This window comes from Zosterops lateralis (assembly GCF_965231275.1).
Source record: "Zosterops lateralis genome assembly, chromosome: 7".
In the NCBI taxonomy this organism is placed as follows: Eukaryota; Metazoa; Chordata; class Aves; order Passeriformes; family Zosteropidae; genus Zosterops; species Zosterops lateralis.
In genome coordinates this window covers 18,555,179-18,570,157 of record NC_139767.1, presented here as the reverse complement: position 1 = coordinate 18,570,157, position 14,979 = coordinate 18,555,179, and the positions used below count along the sequence as shown (strand labels likewise).

The 14,979-nt window shown below is 39.2% G+C and overlaps 1 protein-coding gene across 3 annotated transcripts in view; it reads right to left on the bottom strand.

Moving 5' to 3' along the window:
* TLK1 (tousled like kinase 1) overlaps positions 1 to 14,979 on the bottom strand; it is a gene marked incomplete at its 5' end in the record, with an annotated part of 67,774 nt that overhangs the window by 48,950 nt on the left and 3,845 nt on the right. Inside the window, one exon of one of the 3 annotated variants that reach the window (XM_083864717.1) lies at positions 4,673 to 4,690. The exons of the other annotated variants lie outside the window; for them this stretch is intronic. Of the gene's footprint in view, positions 1 to 4,672; positions 4,691 to 14,979 lie in introns of those variants that run through there. 3 annotated transcript variants of the gene reach the window in all.

Sequence of the window (14,979 nt, the reverse complement as noted above, 5' to 3'; positions counted from 1 at the left end):
AGACCAACAGCATGTGAGTGGGTATGTGCCACAAGGATGGTAACTCAGAACAGCTCATTCAGAGCTCAGGGAGCAAGTGATTCATACCACAGAGAGGACAATGGATCCCTGGGGTCTATTCTATTGTAACTGGGGCCAAACCAGGCATGCAACCCTGGCCTAGGCAATGCCTCATTTCTGATTAGTCCCTCTACCAATCCTACCTCCTGGAAGTACAACTGAATTGCCTGAAAGGCACATTGGGCTCAAGAGTAATGCTTGGGCCTCCTCAATCAATAAAGAATTCTCAGAAATTTCTGAGTGACAGTATTTGCCCTTGCATTGCATACAAGAAATTAACTTTCCTTCCACAGACAACAACTGCATAGGCGTAAATGCAACCTGTTTGAGGTGCAGTGCAGTACCCAAGAAAGAAAAACAGTAATGTAAGAGAAAGACCTCAAAAGGAAAAAAAACCCCACAATTGACTGAGCATCTTTAAAAATTACATCCAAGCATAAAAAAATGGTAAAACCTGTATGTCTATGACAGCTTTCAAGACTGAAATCTAAATTAATGATGCTGATGGTCTGAAGGCTATTTTTTTCACAATACTCATTGAAACAATGGCATGCTGTGTCTCATTTCAATTTTATTCATTATTCAAAAAGTGAATCAACATTTAGTTTTGTTTGGCATGTAAAACCATGTAATAGGTCAGTTTTTAGCCAGATTTTTCTTTCTGGCAGCTTTTCTTGAAGGAATTTGTCACCAATCAAACTTTTCTCATCTTGCCCCAGAAATTATTATGCATTATTTTTGCAGTGTGGGTTTTTTGTATTAGTGATAGGAGTTGGAAACTATGAAATAATTAATAGAGAGAAGATAAGATATAACACAGAACATTCAACATGGTATCCATCTATCCATTTCCCAGACTTTCAATATACTCCATGTGCACCATGTACAGGAAGCGTTAGCATAGCAAATACTGCTATGAGCAACAGAACCACGACAAGGTCCTTCCTGAGTCTGTTGAATAATGCTTCATGTGATTAATGAAGGGAATGAAGGGACAAACAACAATGGAAAGAACACACAGTGTATTTCTCCTTGTACTCAGCATTGCTGAGGCCACACCTTGAACACTGTGCTCAGTTCTGTGCCCGTCACTTTAAAAAGGACATTGAGGTGCTGGAGCATGTCAAGTGAAGGGCAACAAGGCTTGTAAAAGGTCTAGAAAACCTGTGCTATGGGGAATGGCTGAGTGAATTGTTTAGTCTCCAGAGGCTCAGGAGGGACCTCATCGCTCTCTACAACTCCCTCAAGGAGTGAAGTAGGGGCTGGTCTCTTCTATGGTGCCTTCGGTGAGAAGAACCAAAAAAATGGCCTTAAGCTGATACAAGAGAAATTAAGATTAATTTTTTTTTCCACTTTAAGGTGGTCAGGCACTGAAATAGCTTGCCCAGGAAAGTAATGGATTCACCAGCCCTGGAGATGTTTAAGAGGTGTCTGGATCTGAGTGATTTATAATGGTTTCAATGATAGTGCTAGGCTAATGGTTGGACTGGATGATCTAGAAAGTCTCTTCCAACCTTGATGATTCTGTATTTCTGTATTACTAATAGATCGAAAGCTGTTTATCTGGAATTGCCACCCCTCAGTGGCACTTAGGAGGCTACATTTTGAAGAGTGGTATCACTGTATTCACTCTTCTCCTTTGCACACCTTTACTGAATTCAATAGATCAGTTCATGGGCACTATAACAGAAACACATGCAGAACAGTCCACTTGGAAGAATAATTCCCCACATCCAGAATCACTCTCCATGTCCAGTAATCCCTTCTAGGCTCTTATAAACAGTATTGAATTAGGCAAGATCAGGGTGTACTTCCTGCGTCAAAATCCCAGTCTGCAATATCTTTCCCCATCATGAAAGCCCTCCTATGTCAATAAAAGAGAAAAGCCACGACAAAAAATACACCACGGGAAATTAGCAACAGTGAATAGTATCCCTTCTGGAAATGCCCTAATTTATAAGGGGTACCCTATTCTGAATTCATACAATTAGGAGTTTAAATAATAAAAAATTTGCTAAATCCAGGTATTTCAAGTTGTTGGCTACAATACCACATACAGAACAAGCCTGACAAGTCCACACTCTGAACATACACAAACTACACAGGTGCTATCCCAAACATGTTCACTACAAGGAATGGTATCCATCTCTTTGAAAGTTGTTACTATATCCCAAGTGTCACATTTACTTGCTTTTTTAAAAGGTCTGGATTCCTCACTTGCAACTGTTCTCTGTATTATTCTGAACTACCAAGAGCAAGTTCTGATTTGGCAGAAGTATTTTGGTGTTTTTCAACAAGGCCAACTTCCACCACTTAAAGCAAGCTGCCAGAGCCTGAATGTTACAAAGAAGAAAATAGGTTTGTTAGCACAGCCGTCACTGACCATTTTGCACTCTTCATTGCTAAAGACAGTGATACCAGAGATCAGGTTTATTGACTAGTTAACTCTCACTGTCTAAAGTATTGCTCTAAGCATTTAGTCCATTTAGAACAAATATACAGATACTGAGAAACAAATGCATCTTCAGGAAAATTCATTTTTAATGACAGTATCTGATTTGAACATCTGCTACGGTGACGGAATAATCAGAGATACAAAGCTCTCTTTTAAAGTGCTTTTAATAAAGTTTTGTTCCAGACAACTGTCAGTCTTGGCAACAACTGGATAGCCAGCTAACACATCCACTTCATGTTCCTTGTCATCTCTGACCACTATAGTATGTGCACGCATAAATATGATCCTAACCTTTCTAAAATCTTCCAAAAACTCTTAAACAATCCTATCTAGGTTCCACACAGCTTTTTCCTGGAAAGAGATTTACTACACAGTTATAGGGTCAAAAGTAGTAACTTTTCTTTCTCCAGAGTTAAAATCAATGTTCTGGTTAAGAAAAAATGCCACCAAATACATTGCTTTATGACTGTATGCTACGAAGGTAGAAGAAAAGTTAAAAGAAAATATGATGACACTGCTTTGGGTTGTCTTTGTCAATCAAAAGTAACACGGGTCCTTGCTGGTGTCCTATAGAGCCGTATCAATGCTGATGCATTACGATGTACTACTCCCACCACAATAAACAGATATACAATGCACAGACAAATTTATGCTTACAATCCCTCTATAAGGTAAGAAAAACCTATTTATATTTTACAGAAAGTACCTACTGGCCAAAGTTATGCAAGACATCTGTGGCAGAACACTAAAAGACTGCCTGTCTACGTAGCAAACATCTGCTCTGAACACAACATTATGTCAAGAGAGATAAAAACTAACAGCCTGGGCTGCACATATGCAGGTGATGTGCTGCCTTCCTATCTCTACATCTCCCTCTTCATCTATGTAGAGAAATGTGCAGCAATTACTCTTGCTTCCAGGCAACTCTGTAAAAGGTATGTAAACAGAAAGAGAGCAGCAGAATTTGCCCATTTCAGCTTCATTTGCTGCAAAACCAGACGCTCCCTGTCCCCTTGGGGAAGAGGCAGCAAGCAGGGAGAAGCACACTGCAAGTTCATGGGTCACTTGTTGGTGATGCAGACTAACAGGTCACAAGATAACACCAGTTTTGTGATACTCTCAAATGCATCCCACTCTCAACAAAAGGCTCACTACATTCCATCTCTCCATTTATTTCTATGCTGAAAAGGACTAAAAGCTAGGAGCAGTCCTGAAGAAGAAATACCTACCTAGAGAAATACCAGAAAGTACAGCAAATTTTATTTGCAGTATTCAGTTACAAGGAAGCAAACAGAGAGCTCTAAACACTCGAGTCCACGAAATGGCTGTTCTGCAAGGATTTAAAATGGCACAGGCCTTTTGCAGATATCAAAAATAAACAGCAGCTTCTGCTATCTGAAGAAGGAGTGGAAAGGAAGTTAAAAGCAGAGGTCACCTATCAAGCAGGAACAGAGCAAGCAATGTCTCTTCCCATTGGGTTTTTGGTTCCCACCCTCCACAGAAAAAGTAAACTATGAAGGAAGAAATACAAGATGCTGCAGCTTTTCCTCAATTTTATTTTTTTTTAAGTTACCCAAAAGGTAGAGAGGCAGGCCAAAACTCCTCAACAATTTAATAGAAAAAAATTATTTTTCTGAGTTACAATACCAGTCATTTAGTATCTGAAAGCTGCATTTGTGTCAAGAGAAGTGTATTTCAGTTGTTAATTCCCTGAACTTCCTAATCTCCTTATTTCTGTAGCTCCTACTGCCATTTCTACCCTCATGATCTTCAAAATCTTGCAAGTACAGACAGCCCACTGACCCTCGAGGCAAGTGCTCTGTTCCCTGGAGGACACAGAACAAACTCCTGACCACAGTACCTAACTCTTAATCTGTATTGTTTTTGCTGTTACATGGCAAGGAACATGTTACAAATAAGAAACTAAAAAAAAAAAGCTAATCCTAAGTCTTTCCAAATATATTCATCTATTTCACTTATTACATTGTGATCAACCAGAACATCAGCCTCCATACAATTTTAACATTTAACATGAAAAAAAGCTCATTGCATCTCTAAGATTAAACTAGGATAGTAAATTCACCACTAACTATAATTACAAGATACATGAAATATTTTGGCTTTTATACTACAGCATTTTAAGAAAAAGGTATTAACCTCCAGTAACAGCATCCATTTCCTCCTTTTTCAGAATACCTGTCTGGCCGACACAGCATAGAAACCACAAAAAACTGAAACAAAAATAACATATATTAAGATATTCAGACTGCAGAATCTCAAGACTGACCACAAACCACCACACCACCAGACAGCTTGTGCGCCCTATGCTGAGCAGGCCATGCTCCCTGTGAGATGGCTCACTGGTTTCTCTTGGAGGCACCCTGTCTACATGGTGCTCACAGAAGCTGCCAACTAGCTACTGTTCCTTCAGGTTGGAACCAAACTTTAGTTGTTTTTTCTTTTGTTTAATTTACATTTTAAACAAGTTTCACTGAACACGGGAAGAAGCTAATTTCCTCAGAGTCCCTCGTACAGAGGAGACTCTCAGAACATGGCTAGACAAATTACACACATGCAGAGCTGACATGTTAATGACTACACCTACATTTTTCTGGGACCTTTCAGCATTGTTCCCAATCTACAGGTAGAGGGGAAAAAAAAAAAAAAAAGCCTTACATGAAATGACACATGAATCAGTAAAAATCAAGTTTAAGGCGGGGGGGGGGGGGGTGTGGGGGGGTGTGGAGTGTAAAATATTTCAAGCTTTTTACTCCTTACAGCACAGCTACAAAGCCTGTTGATACCAACAGCATACACTGAATTCAGTTGCAACTTTGAGTACTGAACATTTTTAAAAATTTAAAACCCACTCAGTTCACACACAAAGAAACACCCTATGTAATCATCTGTCAAAAATTCAGTTTTAGTTCTGCTCAGCATTATCATTAAAGAAATTTGCATTACAGCCATTTCTCCTATCCAAAGCTCATTGCCTAATTTTAAACCAGCTTTCTTTTCTGCTATACTATCACTTTCATTCAAGTTTTAGAAGAAAAAAAAAACAGAAGGGATTTTCATTCCTTTCAACACAGTCCCTTCCTAAGAACTGCCTATCTTGCTGGCTAAGCGAACCTCGTGGAACACAGTCTGCAATCACATGAATAAAACTTCAAAACGTAAAAGCAGTTAAAACCCTAGGGGCAACCAGAAATTAGGAAAGAGCAGAGCTAAACGTCTTTGATATCACAAACTGAGAAACAAAATAGTATTTTCAGGTATATGTTGAAAACATACTTCAAGACTCCAGTGAAAATACTCAGCATGGAAGCAAAATTACTCATCTGTAATTAACATCATCCAGCATGTAGAAGCACCTGAACGCTCACAGTACTACTGCCCTTTTATTCGTAAGGGATAAGGATGTTACACTGCCTTCTGTGGCCCACTGTAGGCATAATTTCAGCAAAAAAAAAGGAGTGATCCAACCTCTCCTCCCCATATGACAGGAGATAAAGTAGGATTTCTCCTTAAAATAGCTCACACCAGAGGCAGGGGAGTACCATGAAATCCCTTGGATGGTTAAAGCAGGCTTTGTGGAGCCTACTTCCTGCAGCTGACTTCACAGAGACAGAACAGACCACACTACTGGGAGGCAGCAGCACACCTTATACCAACATGTGACAAACTGGGATGTCTTATCTGGTGCACGTTTAACACGATTGGCCCACTTTGGGGTAACTAAGCACCAGCTAACCACATGGAAAATGCTTTAAAACTGAACACTATCTATCACCAAACATATGAGGAACTTGAGAGGACCCAGAACCAGCCCAGGCTTACCTCCATAAGTAAGAAAACACAAATAGTCCAAAGGAGACCACTGCTTTACAGTTAGACACAGCCAAGGCCCTGAACAGTCTCCAGGTGCATGGGGGTATCCACCACATGCAGCACACTCCCCACCCAGACTGCTGCTTTAGCAACCTGTGTCAGTGACAAAACCTTACGCACGATTCAAAGCAGCTGAATAAAAACACATTAGTAAGGAGAAAGTTTCATCACCAGCAGTTCCCTGAAGAACAAACAGGCTGAGCTGGAAGCTGCCCTCTTCTGCCTGTGCCCAGTGGGAGCCACCACGGCCGGCAGGGCCAACACACAGCACACGCCCCCAGAGCAGGTAGCCACATCCCTTTCAGCTCCTGCACTGCCACAGTAAACATGAACAGGTGATAAAGTCTAACCACGGGAAAACTGCTAAATACAAGGTAGCAAATAGCAGCACAACTGAGTACACCAGGCGAGTTTAGATCTAACTGTTAAAATCAGTCTAGTCTCTAATGAAACCCTTTCCATCCCTAACAGTCATGCTGCCTATTTTGGTACTTACCTGAAAGACTGATTCACTGCTTTCATCTACTGTTTTCACACAACAAAATACTGTTCTGTGAGTACTACATGCTAAGAAAATTCCACTAAAAATGGCTTATTTTTCAGAAATAAGCTCTTCCACTCACTCTTTGGATGATTGATACAATGAACCAAGTAAGTTCCATGACCCAAGGGATGTAAAAAAAAGCATTTGTAACAATCTGTCTTAAGCCTAAAAAAGCATGAGAAATTTAATTAAAGACTGAAAAAACACTAACAACATCTGCTATTTCCCAAAAAATTGTCCTTTGAACTATTACCCACAACAACTTTAAAACTGGATGTCACCTTTTCTCCAGTGGTCAGCAAGAACTTTGACACCTCAGATAAACAAGCATTCCTCTCCAGTCCTTCCACACACAGGTGCCTCTGGCTGTGAAATCCTAAGTGCACAGAGCACTCACCCTTGCTGCCAGCACTACAGCAGGAGAGATCCTGCATGGTGATGTGCTGCAGGACACAGGAGGAGACTCCTGGTACATCCTTGAGTATTGTGTCCAGCTCTGGACCCCTCAGTTTAGGAAGGATGTTGAGATGCCTGAACGTGTCCAGAGAAGGGCAACAAAGCTGGTGAAGGGACTGGAAAAGAAGCCATATGAAAACAACTGAGGGAGCTGGGGTTGTTTAGCCTGGAGAACAGAAGACTCAGAGGGACCTTATCACTCTCTACAACTTCCTGAAGGGTAGTTGTAGACAGCTGGAGGTTGGTCTCTTTCTCCTGGCAGCAACTGACAGAACAAGAGGACACAGTCTTAAGCTGCTCCAAGGGAAATACAGGTGGGATATTAGAAGTTTTCCACTAAAAGAGTGATTAAATACCGGAATAGCCTGCCCGGGGAGGTGGTGGAGTCACCATCTCTGGATGTGTTTAAAAAGAGACTAGATGTGACACTTGATGCCATGATCTAGTTGAGGTGTTAGGGCTGGGTTGTACTCAATGATCTCGAAGGTCTCTTCCAACCTAAACATTCTGTGATTCTGTGATCCTTGCACCACCATGCCACTGAGTGCACCTCCAGCTGAGCATGGGAGGTCAAATATCCAGAAGGTTCCTGCTCCTACTGCACCCACCCACTCCCTGGATCTGAAGACTGCCCTCCTGCTAGCAACATCAACAGCATGCACAAATGAAAACTGAGCAGGAGGACCACTGCTTAGAGAAGCACAGGGGAAGCAGAGAAGCAGGATGGTACTGGAGATCATCCTTGCAGCCCAGCACCAGTCAGGAAGGGAAACTGGCAGTGGGAGAAGGCAGGCTGAGTGACCTGGTGGTGTAGGAGAAAGCACACATCCCATCCAGGGACAGCAGGGATGGTGGCACACTCCTAAATTCTGCAACTTCTGACAGTCACTGGTATTGCTGCCTCATTGCTTGCTTCCCTTAGAAAGACTGGATTTTAAAGCCACAAGAAGAACACACACAAAAAAGTAAAAATAGCAGTAAAAAAAATTCCTCTTTTTTTTGTTTTTGTTTTTGGTTCAAACAAACTTGAAGAGAAAGATTTAAGGGAAACAGCAGGAAGGTGGTGTCAGACGCTGGCAGAGACTGGTGCCTGTTGTTTGCACTTCTCTGGAAGGAAAAAACAAGTGAAAGGCTCAGAGAACAGCACGTTGTGATTTAGCCAAGAGAACAAATCAGGTCAACCAGCAATCACAAAATATGGGGGGGAAAACCCCAAAGCCCGTCACTATTAGAGTAATTTAGTGGAGATTATTTCATTGTCATAGCTTCACTATTTCATACCCAAATTATGATAGATGTCGCAAGTGTAACAAACAGGGAGAAAATACAAGAACTCAGTATTAATGTATCATTAATACAAAACCAGGCTGTTGTGAACTTTACACATTTCTGTTCTTCTGTTTAAAAGCAAACAATACCAAAAACTAAAACTCATGATATGGCAAAACTAGCATGACTAATCCAGCTGCCAAACTTTGTACTATCTGCAATCATCATAAGATTTAACAAAATTACATATTTGAAAAAATGAAACAGGTTTTTAAGAGGTATGTAACAATAAGAGGAATTTAGAATATTTTTACTAAAAACCAGCTGAAATCTTTGTGTAAGTTTAGCTTGTTGTTGAGACTGCTTTGTGAAATGCAGGATCTTAATAGCAACATTAGTATTACTAATGATAAAACAGTTCACTGAGACAATGGTTTGTGTATATATAAAAATGAGTACATTCAGGACATATAAAACTGCTTCTTCCTTAACAGTAACCACTTGCATGTTCTGGATATGGTAGTGTGTATCAATCAAGCATCTAAAAAAAATGATGTATGGATGCAGAATACAAAGTACCACCTAACAAGGAAGACCAACATGACATTTGCTTTTCAGTTTGAATACTGGTGTAACTCCTCTTAAGCATTATTTGTATCACAATCCTTTAATAATACAATTTAATTACCAAGAGGTAATATGCAATCTAATTGTATAAGTAAATTAAATAAGCAATGAACTTTAAAATAGCAACCATATAGTGAGGCCATAACATGCACAGCAGAAAGTGCTTTTTAAATCTCATTTTAAAAATCTAAACCTGCACCTCCAGGAATTACTTCTATTTGAATCCTACTTGTAACTTTAAAACATTAAAATCCCACTCCTCATAATGACCCCTCATAAGACTAAGAACACAAGTACTGTAAGAAGAATTACTTCACTTCATTCAGTTAAAGCTTGTGGAGAGCTTACGAGAGAGCCTCTTACCAAACCTTAGTATTGTGACTAAAACTACTGAAACTAAACCATGACATTAATTTAACAGTCAAGAAGTTTCTAAAACATGTATCAAAGACACAGCAACCACTCCCAAACAGCCAGCAGCTCAAGAAATAACTGAATTGTCAAAAAAATCCTGAAAAAACCAAAGAAAAATCCTAGTAATACCAATAAAACTCTTTATAATCACTGCTTTCACAGTGATTTTTTAAATAAAAAAAAAACTTACTTTACAAAGATAATCACACTCCCTAAACCACCACCACTCTTGAATATTCTACAGATGTTAAAGTGATGATTATTAATAATGTGTGGATTTTATTTTCAATTGCTTTATAATGAAAATATCAACTTCTTAAAGGACACTACTTTTCTCATCACTTTTACTAAGAATAATCTAAGAAATAACAAAGGCTATAACATCCTTGATAGGTAAAGTAGTTAGCAAGAAGGTATTAGAACTCGCTAAAGTATTGTTGCAAAATTTAAGACAAAACTGTGGAACCTATGAGAACACAGCATTAACTAGAAAAAACCCCAATATTTACCAAATACACCTATGCAGTGTACAGGCTGGATTAGTCTAAGCCACAGGAGTAAAAAAATGAAGTAGTATTACAAATCCTACTTGTAGCATCATCTGAGTTTGTCTCCACAGAACCAAGAGGCCAAAGAGTTCCCCAGTGGAGAACAGAAATGGGAAACACCTGTACTGTTCAATCTACATGATCCCAACCAATCACAGTCCCACAGTGGGAAGACCAGGATCTAAATTATACTGTTTCAGACTTGCAGAACTTATGAAACTCATATATCTATTTGTAAGATTACTTTCCAATTTCTTGCCCTTCAGCATATAGTTCAGAAGTTTGTTTACTTACTAAAAAAAAAAAATGCAATCCACCAAAAGTTACAGATGCAAGACACAATGCTTGAAGTATCTAGATGCTTTCAGTTCAAGATTGTAACAAAATACAATAGCTAAAAGGCCGGGGTTGTGTGGCACCTACCACACAACAGATTTTTCTAAAAGCGTAAGATTTCCTTTATTCCTCAAAAAAAAAAGTTATTTTTCTCTTACAGGTATAGATCTACTAGAAGTCCACAGAAATGGAATCCAGTACTCCTCAATCCTCCAAATAACTATTGGTCAGTCTTAATTTCCTGTAAAAGGCACTCTGGAGTTTCTTACCACTATCCCCATCTCTTAAAATACGAAGTTCAGAGTGCTCTGTTCATAAAGACACTATAAAGAAAACACTTCAGCCTTAAGTTTCCACCTACATAAAACTGCAAATATGATGAAGATACATTGCTTAATGCTCCTGCTGCCACCTCTCAGCAAGCAGGTGTTCCTAGGGAACACCAACCTTCTCTGTGACGTTTCACACAAAAGCTCCAGTAAATTAACTTTCCCACTCTGAAGTGACCAGATTCCTGTCAGTTGTGTAGTCACCCAACAATCACTAGCTGTCCCTCTAAATCCTTGGAGGACAGTTGCCGGCTTCAGAGCCTTTCCAAATAAAGCTATTGAGGACAAGGCAGGCAATTTTTCCTATTTGTGTATTTTAAAAATACGCTTCAGCACCAAACGTTTAATCGAAGCTTGGAGCAATAAGAATCCATGGTGAGGTTTAAAGTTTATGATCTATTAAATTCATAAAAGAGAAAAATACATTAAAACATTATAAACTTTAATGCTCTGCTGGCAAATAGACCATCACATCACTGGAAGCTGAGTTTTGAAGCACTTGATCAGCTTTCACCAGCAACTGCTTCAGCCATTTTCATTTGTTCAACCACTCCAGTAGCTGGGTCACTCAGAACTGCTAAAGAGCAACCAACGACTTGGAAAGCAGGAAAGCCTGGCTTTCTCTTCCAAATGAAGAGCACGAAGGACTGGTGACTGGACTTGATCTGTTAACTCCAAATTTCGCAAGGCATAGTGACTGGAAATAATTGACTCATTTCACAAAATACAGACAATTCTCCTTTACCCGGTTTAAATGCAAAGCATATTTGGATATATTTGTTTCTTATTGTGTATGTAGCACAATTAGAATTCATTTTATTTAACTAACAAAGTTAGCTAAAAGCTGTCTAAAGCATGGGAAATTATGTTTCTTAAATATCTAAGCTGCATAATGCCTTAAATAAATGCATATAGATGTGTCCCCTCCTTCCTACCAAGAGGTATGATCAAATTAGACCAATTAGAATCAACTTTTCTTTAGGAAAAATAATTAAGCACAAATGCAAAATAAAATTAAAAACAATTATTTAATCAGGGTTTCCTGCTCACTGATTTAAGTCATGATTAAAATTAATAATATAGTAACTCTGATTTCAGTCAATCCCTCCAGCATGGACCCATCCCAAAGGGTCGCACAGTCCCAGCCTTCCCCCAGCATCTTCAGCACGTCATTTAAGTCCTCCTGCTCCCTTCTTCCAGGACTAAGTTTGAGGTGGATTAAAGCTTACATGCAGTCATGTTCCTCCCACCTACCACATCCTCCCCAGGGAAAGCCTAGGTGCCAAGAATTTTCTGCCAGTGTATCCCAGCGCTCTGGCTGGGAATGGAAAGAAGTAAGATCTCCAGAAAGAAGGTGCCTGGGAAGGAAGTAGACTTACTTCCTATCCCAAACAAAGCATCTCAGTAAGGATGGAGTCAAGATGATGAGAAATGTAGGATCCAAAATACCTTCTGATGCTCACTAATGCTTCCCTACTCCTAGCGAACTTTGTTCTTATGTACTGAAAATAAAGTGCAGTACTTGTTCCTTGTTATTTTCAGCAACTATTAGAAGTTTTCCACTTGCAACACCTGAAAAACTGAGTTATATTATGTTGGCCAGCTTCTGTTTAACTGCTCTCCAACGATTACAACTGAAGTACTGGCATTCTCAACTGAAATCCTGACCACTCTTCTTCCTCTGCCCACCTTCATATCCACTCAGAGTAATTTGGCAACCCAAATTTCCCTTTTCTCTTTTATAACTGAAACACACCAGGCCAAACAGAAAGAATTTCATAAAGCTTTTCTTCCTCCCACTTGTGTGCTTTTATGTTTTTTAGCTACAGTTCAGGAACTACTCTACTGCATAAAAACAATTTACTAACTTCAACATTTTTTCTTGTGTAAAAAAGCTCAGCATGAAAGCAAAATTTTAGTATGGGAGTAAATGGATTGGGAGCAAGTACTACTTCAAAACACAACCTTACACCAAGAACACAAAACACATGAAGGATTGTTTAAGTCTGTCATAGTTCCATAATCTCAATTCTTAAGCAAAATTCTATACAACTTCACTCATGATGCACTATATATGGTAGTGTTTCCCAGCAGTCACAATAGTATTATACAATCATTTAGGATTATCAGGCTCTAAGAAAATCCAAAGAAACACCAAGACTAACTGCAGACTACGGTTACTACTAACAAGCAAGTTTACTTCAGCTTGATGGAGAAAAAAAATTACTTACTGAAAGAAAAACCAAACAAGAAAAAAAAAAAAAAACAGAGGGGAAAAAATGAATGAGAGAAGTAACAAGTTTTTTATTTGAATGGAGATAATAAATAAAAACATCCTATCCCTATATTGACTCCCTCTCCATTTAAAATAGAATAGGTTAATGGAAAATTCCATTCCAGGCAGAATAAAACAGAATTAAAACAAAACAGTTGGTCAAGCTGACTAATTTACTCTATTTGCTACAGCACTTGCCTTTTAAAAACAGATTTAAACAAGGATCTGTATTAAAAAAGGCTGCCTTTCCCATTTCTCATTTGGACATCCTACAAAATCTCCAAAGAATTTGGCATAAGCATCAGCTTACTATGAGAATCACATCTTCAACAAAACCATCAATAATAACACAAGCTAGAATTTGTGCGTATCACTGGCACAACATTAATACCAGACAACACCTGCTCGTGCTACAGCCAGCCTAAATAACCTCTTATGATTGGTGAGCTCATTCTGAATAAAAATATGCCATAATTTTTAAATACAAAAAGTGTTCCTGTTCTTCTCTGCTCCCATATAAACTGGCCAAATCCATAAAATTTTTGGCCTACTGTTGAAAGATAAAAGACAATAAAACTACTGAGAACTTCCTGTTAAAACAAACAAAGTAGCTGAGGTTTTACACTACACGCCAACAACAGAAAACAACTCTGGAAGTCTTAATAAGATTCAGGTTGCTTTCATGTTAATGGACTAATATATTGTATATAGCATACAGATACAACCTGGCATCTAGAAGCATTTTCTAGACTGGAAAGTTAAGGAGAAAATAAACTATTTTTGTGCTCAGACACACAACTAACATCACATTTTAGGTAACAATAAATACAAACAATACACATTTATCAAATTTTAAGAAAAAAGTTACAAACAAAATTTGCTACCCATACAATATAACTTCTTCAAAGACTGTCAAATACATGGCATAAGTTTATTTACCATTTTGCCATCATATATTAATTTGGGCTCAAATTTGAAAACTGAAATTTGCATTCCTGTTGTGTTAATTCAAAGTTCTATTTGGCATTCTATTTTTCTTTTAGCAGAGTACTGAAAGCCAACAGCACACACAAAAAATAACTTACAAAGCATTATGCTTAATTATCAGATACTGCAGCACTGCCCAGTGAGCCAACCATGTCCTGGGCTGCACCAAAAGCAGCATGTCTAGAACATGAAGGGAGGGGGATTCTGCCCCTCTACTCCACTCTCCTGAGACCCCACCTGGAGAGCAATGAAGGACACAGACCTGCTGGAAAAACCCAGAAAAGGGCCATGAAGATGATCAGAGGGCTGGAGCATCTCTGCTATGAAGACAGGCTGAGAGAGTTGGGTTTGTTCAGCCTGGAGAAGAGAAGGCTCTGGGGACACCTTCCAGTACCTAAAGAGGGGGCTGTAATAAAGTCGAACAGAGACTTTTTACAAGAGCATGAAGGGACAGGAAAAGGGACAGCCGCTTTAAACTGATGCGGAGTAGATTTAGATTAGATATTAGGAATAAATTATTTACTTTGGAGGTGGTGAGACTCTGGAACAGGCTGACCCTCCAGTAGCTGTGGAGTTGTGCCTACTGCATGCCTGGAAATGTTCAAGACCAAGCTGAATGGGGCTTTGAGCAACCTGGTCTAGAGGGAGGTGTCCTTGCCCATGGCAGGGGGTTGGAACCAGATGATCTTTACAGTCCCTTCCAACCCAAGACAATCTATGGCATCCCTTCTGACTCTGCCTTGTCAGCATCAGCCTGAACATTCTCCATTTACAAAATAGCACTTTGC